This window comes from Dromiciops gliroides, chromosome 1, assembly GCF_019393635.1.
Source record: "Dromiciops gliroides isolate mDroGli1 chromosome 1, mDroGli1.pri, whole genome shotgun sequence".
NCBI lineage: Eukaryota > Metazoa > Chordata > Mammalia > Microbiotheria > Microbiotheriidae > Dromiciops > Dromiciops gliroides.
In genome coordinates this window covers 656,889,776-656,901,871 of record NC_057861.1, presented here as the reverse complement: position 1 = coordinate 656,901,871, position 12,096 = coordinate 656,889,776, and positions in this window count along the sequence as shown.

Below are 12,096 nucleotides of genomic sequence, written 5' to 3'. Positions count from 1 at the left end.
ACTCATCATCAGTTCATGTAAGTCCTTCCAGGTTTCTCTGAAATGCGCCTGCTCATCATTTCTTACGGAACAATAGTATTCCATTACATTCATATACCACAACTTGTTCAGCCATTCCCCAATTCATGGGCAACCCCTCAATTTCCAATTCCTTGCCACCACAAAAAAGCAGCTATAAATAATTTTGTACATGTGGGTCCTTTTCCCTTTTTTATGATCTCTTTGGGGAAAAGACTCAATAGTAGTATTGCTGGGTCAAAGGGTATGCAAAGCTATTATAGCCCTTTGGGCATAGTTCTAAACCATTTTCCAGAATGGTTGGATCAGTTCACAGCTCCACCAACAATGCATTATTGTTTCAATTTTTCCACAGCTTCTCCAACATTTATTATTTTCTAAAGGAGCAATCTTGATGTTCTAGTTTTGTATCAGCAATTGCCTCTTTGGCCAATTTAAGAATTTGTGGGGAGAGGGGACTGGACCTATAATTTCCTTTTTGAAGGGAATATATGTCAATATATATAGTCACTCTACCAACATAGATCAGAAACTCATTTGTAATTTACAGTCCCAGCGAGTTAATTAGGGCACTAAGAAGTTCAAAGACTTGCCCAGGGACACACAGTTGGTATGTGTCCAAGGCAGAACCACCCAAGTCCTCCTGATGTTAAGGCCAACCCTCTGTCCACTACTCACTGTAATCCTCTGAATGATTTAGGACAAAGGTATAAAGTGCTAAGGTGCTTAGAGTTCCTTGACCTCTTGGAACTTTGAAAAAAATAGAGAAAATGTTGTCAAGGACCTAGGTAGGATTGAAATTGTGATGAAGAAGGGGGCGGCTAGGTGGCTCAGTGGATAAAGCACCGGCCCTGGATTCAGGAGTTCCTGAGTTCAAATACAGCCTCAGACACTTGACACTTACTGGCTGTGTGACCCTGGGCAAGTCACTTAACCCCCATTGCCCCACAAAAAAAAAAAGAAAGAAAGAAAGAAATTGTGATGAAGAATCATCATTCTTGCCAGACATTTTTGTGTTCTTTATGCCCAAGACCTAGGGAGCTAATAGATTCAGAGATGCTAGAGGATAAAAAGAAAGGGAAAAGGAAAACAAACAGAAATTCAGAATTTGAACCTAAAAATTACTTCCCTGTGACTAACAATATTTAAAGGAACAGACAGATGTAATTCTAGCCTGATACTCCTCTCTCTAAAAAGAGCAGAGTTGCCACCCTTTAGTCCCAAATTCCTGCTTCCTCTCCTGGCAGGAATCAGTCTCCCTTGAAAAAGGATAGGATAAGAGATTCTAGAAATATCTATTCTCACTTCCCTGTGAACCATATCTAGATAGACTCATGTCAACACACATAACCTTCATAGGCAAAACAAAACAGTGCAGCTGCACATACTCCTTACATCTAATTTGATCTTCACAACAACCTTGTGAAGTAGGTGGTACAAATATCATTATCTCCATTTTACAGATGAGGACACTGAGACTGAAAGCTGTTAAATGATTTGAACTGGGCCACACGGGTAGTAAAGGTCCAAGGCAGGATTTGAACTCAGGTCTTTTGGACTTCAAGTCCAACTGTGTTCTACCCACCTAGTTGCCCAATAAAATAATTATTTTAAATAAAATAAGATATATTGGTTTAATACTTCAAGAAGTAAAACCTAAAAAGACTGATAATAGCTTGTAGTGCCATACAGTTACCCCTCCAATTAAGTTCTCATCAAATGTCTCAATAGTTTATAAGATTTAGAGCTGAAAGGGTCATTAGCAATAATCTAGTCCAACTCCCTCATTTTTCAGCTGAGGAAACTGAGGTCAGAAAAATTGATTTACCAAAGATCATGCACAGAGGAAATAGCAAAAGAGGAAACCCAAACCCATCCTTTCTGATGTTATTGATTATACCTTCCCACCTTAATATGAAATGAAGATGATCCTGGGGTCTTGAAGATAACTCCAGGGGAGTAGAATCTGGCAAGTTCCCACAGGCTAGAAAGACTTTGAGTCTGTGAGGTTAATGGTGGAAGAGCAGCTTAGATAAATTCAGACAGGCTTCAGAGAAGGTTGGCCACCAGGTGATGATTTTTTTTTCTGTACAGCAATTCAGGAAGATGTGTTGGGACTATAATCTGTTTTTTTGTTTGTTTGTTTGTTTGTTTTTTAGTGAGGCATTTGGGGTTAAGTGACTTGCCCAGGGTCACACAGCTAGTAAATGTTAAGTGTCTGAGGCCGGATTTGAACTCAGGTACTCCTGACTCCAGGGCTGGTGCTCTATCCACTGCGCCACCTAACTGCCCCCCTATAATCTGTTTTGATGGAGGAAGCATTCACACAAATGAAGTCAAGAACTCTTAAAGCAGTGACGTAAGTTCTAAGTTACAGAGCCCTTGATTTATCTGAAGCTGGCAATGCAAGCAACATCATTCTCATTTTACATTTGAGGAAGCTATGGCTCAGTGATTTGCTTGAGGTCACATAGTTAGTAATTGATGGAGACTGGCCTCCAATTCAAGTATCCATGTTCCAAGCCTGCTTTTCTATGTACTGAATTGTTTTATGGCCACCAATAGACAAAAAAAAAGACACAATAAATGACCTCAGCAAGGTTGCAATATAGAAGATTAAATTACAAGAATAATTTGCTGCCTTATATACTAACAAAAATCAAGAAAACATCAGAAAGGGATACCCCATTTATATCAATAAAATGCCACACATATTTAGTGATGAATCTACATAGAACAATACAGGACCTGTATAGGGACAACAAAAAGGCTATAATAATGAAATAAACGAAGATCTAAATACTTGGAGGGATATTCAATATTATTAGATGGATATCATTGATAAAGAAAAAAACATAGCAGTCTCTAGATTATTTTCTTTATTTAATGTAATGTCAGTCAAAATTCCAAGGAAGTATATTTGTGGATCTAGATAAATCACAATGAAACATATATAAAAAAAGGAAACAAGTTAAATTAAAAGCACACACATTTTTAAAACTACAAGTATAAGGATGTATATACTGTGAGAAAATTATTACCAGCCCCTCCCCCCCCAGCTGAAAGAGCCTGACCTTCAGTCAGGCTCTCTCTTCCATGGGGACGCAGGAAGGGCTGGACTCTTTCTCTCAGTTCGTTGCTGGAACCTCGTGGTGGGGGCAGAACACTGGAGAGAAGAACCAGGTCAGACTGTTGGTGGGTGAAGTGGAGGATGCTAGGTTAGATAGGTCTTTTCCTGGCTTTCTGACCCAGGTGTTCTCTTTTTCACTAATAAATGCTTAATACCAAACTTGGCGCTAAAGCTTCTAATTTATAAGTAAACCCTAGCTAGTTTTCTCTACACTTGGAACAGGAATAAGTCGACACTTCACAATTACTCTTCACAGTACTACCTGTCATAATCACCTTTAAGTATAAGGATGTATGTACTATCTGTCATAATCACCTTGCTTAACTGTTTTCAGGAATTTGCATTGTGAGTAGATTGGGTTTGTCTTTTACGTCAAAATAAAATTTATCCCCCCAAAAACCCAGTAAATAATATTAAGGAGGTGGGAGATAGGAGATGATGAAGATGATCCTTTCATTTCTAGACTTTAAAACACATTACAAGGGGCAGCTAAGTGGAACAGTGGATAAAGCACCGGCCCTGGATTCAGGAATACCTGAGTTCAAATCTGGCCTCAAGCACTTGACACTTACTAGCTATGTGACCCTGGGCAAGTCACTTAACCCTTATTGCCCCGCAAAAAAAAAAAAAATTACAAAGAAACTACCATCAACATTATCCGGCACAAAGCACAAGGGTGGAGGGGATGGGGGGGGGGGTGAAGCCAGAGCGAGAGCGAAATAGACTAAACTGTACACTATATATTCAGGCAAACATGTAGATGATTTGTGTTTTTAAAAAGAAAATTAAAACAGATAATGTAACAGAATATTGCATGCAATGTCAGATGTGGGCATTATGCTGAATTGGTTTTTTTGTCACTAAGGAGGGATCAATCTGGAGGGGAGGCAAGGAATGTTCTTCCCCAAATCACAGGGCTATAAAAACAAGAGGCATCAATAAAATGTGTTTTTTAAGAAAAGACTGAGGGAAAGATCAACTATTTAATATAATTGTTCATGGGAAAACTGGTTGACAATTCAGCTAATTTTATGGTGAAATACCTCACTGAATTCTAGCTGGATGATATACTAAAATATTAACACTAAAAACAAACTATAAAAAGATGTTGGAAAATGAAATAGTGTTTATCTCAGTTGTGGAATGAAAAGAACTTTTTCTATTTAACAAATATAAAGAATTGTTAAGGACAAGATGGATTGCTAGACTGCATTGAGACTTTAGAAATTTGCTCAAAGATTAATATAATTTAAAGAAAGAGAAAAAAACAAATTAGAAAACTGTTATGGGAAACATGACAGATTAAAAATTTGACATCTAAGAACTGTTAATATTTTACAAAGACATCTCCCAATCTACAATACATGTATGGTGAAAGGGTATCAGAGAAACAGCAATCAATCTCATTAAAAGAGATGAAAATTAAAGCAAATGTTTACCATAAAAGTAGCAAAAATAATTAAATACGATAACAGTGTTGGAAAGGATTGTAGAGTGAAGAGTAGACTCATTCATTGCTCATAGAATTATAAATTTGTATAATATTTTTGAAGATCTATCTAGTAGTTCAATAAAACTTACAAAAATGATCATGCACAAACAAAATAGGGCAATAATCAATGTTGACGGGGTTTTAGGAAGTTAGGCACTCTGGTGGAGCTGCAAATCAGTACAACTATTTTGGAAAGCAATTTGGAATTATGCAAATAAGAGTGACTAAAATGTCTATACCTTTTGACCCGGAGATTCCACTACTCAGTCTGTATTCCAAAGAAGTGATTGTTAAGAAGAAAGTTTCCATATACAGCAAAATATTCATAGCAGCACCTTTTATGGAAGCAAAACAAAACCAAAAAACACCTGTAAATAAAGTAAATGCTCATTTACTGGAGAATGGCTAAACAAATTGTAATACAAGAATGTAATGGAATATTACTATGCTATAAGAAATGAGGAATGTGATGAATACAGAGAATCATGGAAAGATTTTTGTGAACTGATGCAGAGTGAGGTAAGCAGAGTTACAACAATGAGAATAACCCCACCAAAAATCAAAAGTAAATATTGCAACAAAAAATAATAATAAAGTCAAAAGGAGAGATATGAGAAGATATCTCTCCCTACTTCTTTGCAGAAATAGGAGGAACATTGCATACTTTTTAAGACTCGTTTCAAGATAATGATTGGTTTTGCTATTTTTCCCTCTTCCTCTTTTTTCTTCCTTTAAATTTATTTTTTTTGTTATATGGAATGGATCTTTGGGAGGAGGGAAGGGAGGGATCCTATGGGAAATTTAGGTGATACGAAAACAAAAGACATCAATAAAATGTGCTTAAAATAATCATCTACATTTGTATCAATAATTCCACTGTTGGGAATATATCCTGAAAGTGTTTTTAGAAAAGAAAAAGAGCTCTCTCTTGAAATATTTTCATAACAGCATTATTTGTAATTGCACAAAACAAAATTGGAAATACACTGGAAAAAGGTGATTGTAGGCTTCCTGACAATTAGAGCTATTAAAAAATGTAATGGGCCGCCTCCATACATTTCGCCTCCATGGATATCTTGTTGCAAAATCTAAATGATCACTTGTGAGGTACGTTGATAGAAGGTATTCTTGTTCAGGTACTGAACTGAGCTATATGGTCTCTAAGGTCTTTCTGAACTCTTAGATTTAATGATACTGTAACATCCAATTCTAGGGGAATGATCTTTAAAATGTGGTACGTTAGTGGAAAGAAATGTTGTAAGTGATGTAACATGTTAAGTATGAGGGATCAAGAGGCATCATAGTAGATAGAGCTCTAGACTTGGACTCAAGAAGCCCTGGTTCAGATAACACCCTTGGACACTCCCTTGCTGTGCACCCCTGGTCAAGTCACTTAATGTTTCTGGGATTCCCTCATTTTTCTCCTCTATAAAATGAAGGGACTAAATTCAATAGCCTCTACACTCCCTTTCAAGTTCTAAATCTATGATCTTAGAAATATAAAAACATCTGGAAAGCCCTTTGTAAACAAAAAGCAGAACCAAAAAAAAAACCCCAGCAAATACTAATTTTTGCTGTTCAGTTGTGTCTGACTCTGTGACCCTGTGGACTATAGCATGCCAATACTGTCCATGGAGTTTTCTTGGCAAAGATACTGGAGTGGTTTGTCATTTCCTTCTCTCGTGGATTAAGGCAAACAGAGGTTAAGTGACTTGTCCACAGTAACTCAGCTAGTAAGTGTGTGAGACCACATTTGAATTCAGGTCTTCCTGAATTCCAGGCCCAATGAATGCTGTATGCAGTGAGCCGCCTAGTTGTCTTCACACTAATATACTAACTACTAACATACTAATCACTACCACCACATAAAAAGAATAGTAAAAAAAAAAAAAATGAATGAATGAAGCGTCCTGAAGACTGATGGATGACTGAAAAATTACGATACTTTATTTATTGAAATTAAGTTGAAATTGATTGAAATTAATCTAAATGTAAAGTCAACAAAGCAAGTTTAATGAGTTGCATTGATGATCAATAGTAAATTTGTAATAAATTTACATAAGTACAAGACCCAGTTGTGGGAAAGCAGTATGGTTTCCCTGACCATCTATGGAATCTTTTTTTTTTTTTTTAGTGAGGCAATTGGGGTTAAGTGACTTGCCTAGGATCACACAGCTAGTAAGTGTTAAGTGTCTGAAGCCGGATTTGAACTCAGGTACTCCTAACTCCAGGGCCAGTGCTTTATCCACTTCGCCACCTAGCCGCCCCCATCTATGGAATCTTAAGTATTATTATCTTGTGCCTTCACTGTTTTCACAATATCCACAATTTCCCCATGAAAATTTTCTGCCTCTTCTCATTTTTTTTTCAAGGTGAAAATATATCTTGAAAGTGGACATTCTTCCCTCCCATTCTCTTCCCCAAACCCAAGAACAGCTATCCCCAGATTGAAGAGGAGGGGGAAGGGGAAAGGGAAAATTATTGTAAGGAGGAAAGGGTGTTGAAGTAGGAATTTACATAATCCGATTAAGGGGGGGATTATCCAATGGTCGCTAAACAGCCTCAGTGTGCTTGAGCTAAAGACCTTACTATTCATTGCTCTCACCACCCCCTGGAGAGTTTGCACCTGCAAGGCTCTGGCTACCCCAGGAAACTTCCCTGGAAGGAGGAGGCAAGGGAAGGGTGAATAGCTCCTGGCTGGAAGGGGAGGAAAGGATTCAGCTTTTACCAGTCTGTTTCCTGGCTCTGCAGTTTTTAATTGATCTGTCTGGATTAGCCATGAGAAGGCCCCAAATGAAAGCTGAACCAGTTAGTGATATCAGGAGGGCTCATCAGTTTCTGAAAAGGCCTGAGAACACACTACATTATTCCTTGGCAAACTCATTCACTCCGGTGACTTTAGCCACCACCTCTATACAGATAATTCCCAAATCAATATCTTCAGCCCAGACCTACCTCCTGAGCTCCACAGGCAAATCTCTGAATGCCTACAGGACATCTCCACCTGGACATGCCTCCAGGACCTCAAACTGGCCACATCCCAACTGAATCTATTATCTTTTCCTCCAGACTGACTCTTTCTTCTGTTAAGGGCTAAAATTCTAGCTAAACTGTCTAAAATTTAATAAGTGGTCACCAATAAATTATAAGCTTTAGCAAGAGTTAGACTTTTAAGCATTTATTAAGGAGAATAAGAATTTGGTAAAGAGAGAAGAAAGGCCTAGATTCCTCTATCTATTAAAGGGAGAGCGCATTTCTAGCTGCCTTCTCCACCAGCGTCCCCAGGCTCAAGAGCCCGAGACAGAGCGCTAGTCTCTTCCTTCTTCCTCCCACTACCTAATGTCACTTCCTGATGCCAAAGAAAAGACTCCTGGCCTTGCCCTCAAAGACCTTCGCTTCATGGGTGGAACTCTTCTACAGTAAGTCTCCAGCAGGTGGCGTAATTCCAATCGTTACACTTCTAATTTCACTTTTAATCAGTGGTAGCACTCTTCATCCAATATCTCTTGTTTTAAACCTTGGTGATATCTTTGACACTTCTTCATTCCTCACCTCTTGTGTCCAATCAACTGTTGAACACTGTTGATTCTAACCTCAAAACACCTCTCTAGTCAGTCCCATGAATGAATGAATGAATGAATGAATGAATGAATGAAAGAAAGAAAGAAAGAAAGAAAAAGCATTTACTTGTGAAATGCTTACTATGTAGCAAGTATGGTTCTAGACTCTGGAGATAAAAATGCAAAAATAAGGCAGTCCCTGCTCCTATGGAGCTCACATCCTAGTGATAATAATATCTGCTCACTTCCTTGTAATTTGGATTTGCTGCCGTCGCTCCGCTGCACAAGCACTGAGCTGAATCTGAAGATCTGGGCTCCTTTCCTGCACTACCACAGTGAAGTACACTGTGTAACCTTGGGTGAGTCACTTACACCAACCTCTCTGGGTTCCAGTTTTCTCATCTGTAAAATGGGGATGCTGATATTTGCTTTTATCTCGACTGCTATAGCCTCCATTCTAGCATAGGTCCATATTACCACCCATCTGTAATAGGAAGGAAGGCTGAAAGGCAGGAAAGCAGGCAGGCAGGCAGGCAGGAAGGCAGGAAGGAAGGAGGGAGAGAGGGAGGGAAGGAAATGTAATAATAATTTATCATGCACCAAGCACTATGCTTTTACAAATATCTCATTTAATCCTCACAACTCTGAGAGTTAGTACTATTATTATCTCCATGTCATAGTTGAGGAAACTGAGGCAGACAGAAGTTAAGTGGATTACCTTGGGTCACAGAGCAAACAAGTGTCTGAAATCACATTTGAACTCAGGGTATCCTGACTCCACAGCCATTGCCATAGTAACTGTGACATCTAGTTGTCTAAAAGCCTATTCTAATTGGTCTTCCTGCCTTAAAGATCTGTATCTTCATTCTATCCATGGTCACTATCCAAATTGTACTTCTGAGGGGCAGCTAGGTGGCTCAGGAGGACCTGAGTTCAAATCTGGCCTCAGACACTTGACCCTTACTAGCTGTGTCACCCTGGGCAAGTCACGTAATCCTCATTGCCCTGAAAAAAAACAAAATGAAATGAAAAAAAAATTGTACTTCACAGATCTGACTATTCTAAAAATCTCTAGTGACTACTGATTTATATTCAAACTTTTTTCCCCTTGAATTCAAGACCCTCCATAATCTATCACCCCATCCTTCCAGCTTTTTCTTTTATTATTCCCCATTCTCCAACTTACTTATACTCCTTGCTCCAGACAAACTGAACCTTGTTCCCTAAAGACACGAAATGCTTTCCCAGTTCCATTCAGTTCAACAAAATCAACATTTCTTGAGTACTTATTATAAGAAAGGTACAGTACTAAGTGTATGGGAGTAGGGGTGAGAAACAGAGATACAAAGAGAAAAAAAATGAAATGCTCCCTGTTCTCAAGGATCTTACATTTTAGGAAAATATAACACATACATTGGTAAGTAAATACAGAGTAATTTTGTATACAGGGTAGAAGGCAATAACAACTGAAGACATAACCACTTCTAAGAAGTGGCACTTGAGTTATATGTGAATTTTTGTTTTTTTAAAAGACACGATCTCCCTATCTCTTCTGGAATTGCAGGGGACATTCACTGGCCAGTCCCACTACTCATCAGCACCAGACTCTGACCTGATCCACTTCTGATTGGAGCAGCATTTGTTCCTCCATAGACAACCTGGTGAACCCATAATTCTGGAGGTTTGTTGTATTAACGCTGAGAACTTAGTGCACATGTTCAATTGGCATAACTCACTAAAGACCTTCTGGTCTCAAAGAGACCTCCAGCTCTCAAAGAGATCCACAAGCCTCAGCCTTCCTGGCAGCAAGGATGCACTACCATGCCGTACTTGAGTTGTGTTTAAAGGAAATCAGAGATTCTAAGGGGAGGAAAGCTGAAGAGAGAGTTCATTTTAGCTATGGAGCTCATCTTATGCAAAGGCACAATCAATCAATGAATCAACAAAAATTTATTAAGCACTGAGGCAGCTACATGTCACAGTGGATAAAGCATCAGCCCTGGATTCAGGAGGACCTGAGTTCAATTCTGACCTCAGGCACTTGACACTTACTAGCTGTGTGACCCTGGGCAAGACACTTAACCTTCATTTCCCTGAAAAAAAAATTATTAAGCACCTACTATATGGCAGGCACTGTGCTAAGCACTGGAGATACCAAAAGAAGCAAAAGACAGTCCAGGACATCAATGAACTTAAAATCTAATGGGGAAGACAATGTGCAAGAAAGTAGATAGATAGATGGATGGATGGATGGATAGATAGATAGATAGATAGATGATGGAAAGATAAATGGTAGATAAATAGATGATGGATAGATAGATAGATGATGGAAAGATAGATGGTAGATAGGTAGATAGAGTAAGCTATATAAACAGGGTAAATAGGAAATAATTTCCAGAGGGAAGGCATTGGAATTAAGAAAGGTTGGGGGGGGGGGCAACTAGGTGGTGCAGTGGATAAAGCACCAGCCCTGGATTCAGGAGGACCTGAGTTCAAATCCAGTCTCAGACACTTGACACTTACTAGCTGTGTGACCCTGGGCAAGACAATTAACCCCAATTGCCTCAAAAACAAAAAAAGAAAAAGAAAAGAAAGGTTGGGAGGTTGGGGAAGGTTTCCTGTAGAAGGCAGGGATTTGTTATGTTGGGACTTAAAAGAAGTGAAGGCGGTCAGTAATCAGAATGGAAGGAGGGTATTTCATGTATGGACAACAGTCAGAGAAGATGCCCAGAGCCAAAAAAAGGAGTGTCTTGTTTGTGGAGAATGACATGTACAAAGAGCAGTGAGTAGACCAGTTTGCCAGGAACAGGGAGTTGTGAATGAAAATACAATAAGACTGGAAAGGTAGATGAGAGCCAAGTTGTAAAGTGCTTGAAATGCCATGCTGAGGAGTTGGCTTTGCTTTGTTCTTAATCCTGGAGACCATAAGGAACCAATGAAGATTCTTAAATAGGGAAAGTTATGTGGTCACTCCTGATTGGGGGGCAATATCAATTTGGTGGTTGTGTCAAGGATGGATTGGTGAAGGGATAGGCCAGAAGTAAGGAGACATTAGGAGGCTATTGCAACAGTCCAGGTGAGAGGTGATGATGGGCTTCAAGTAGGTGATTGTGTGAGTGGGGAGAAGGGGGTGAGTGGGAGAGATGTTGTTAAGGTAAATATGTAGAATCAGCAAGACTTGACAATTGGTTGTATGTGGGGAGGAGGCAGGGGGGAAGGAAAAAGGGAAAAGGAGGGAGGGAGGGAGAGAGAGAGGGGAAGAGAGGAGAGGAGAGGAGAGGAGAGGAGAGGAGAGGAGAGGAGAGGAGAGGAGAGGAGAGGAGAAGAGAGGAGAGGAGAGAGACAGAGAGAGAAGTGTAGAAGGTGGTGGTAGTAGATGGCAAGAGTGGATCCCTAAACCAATTAGAGCTTATTCTGTAATTAAAACCAAGCCTCAGGAAACAGCAGCATGTCTCTTACTTCACATAAAAGTAGACTTAGATTGATTTTCATACAACAAGAAGGAACTTCAGAAGTTATCTAGACTAGGCACCTGGTGGTACAGTGAATAGAGCGCTGGAACTAGAATCAGAAGAGACCTGGGTTCAAATTCAGCCTTACACTTGCTAGCTGTGTGACCCTGGGCAAGACACTTCACTTTTGTTTACCTCAGTTTTCTCAACTGTTAAATGAGCATCATAATCACATCTACTATCTCCCAGGGTTGTTGTGAGGATCAGATAAGATAATATTTGTAAAAGCATTTAGCACAATGACTGGTACACAGGTGCTACATTAATTCCTATTCCCTCCCATCTAGTCAAACTAAAGGAAACTGAGGCCCTAGGAAGGGAAGTGACTTGCCCAAGGCCACACATCTAGTCAGAGTTTAGGCATTCATACCAAGAATTGTTGAC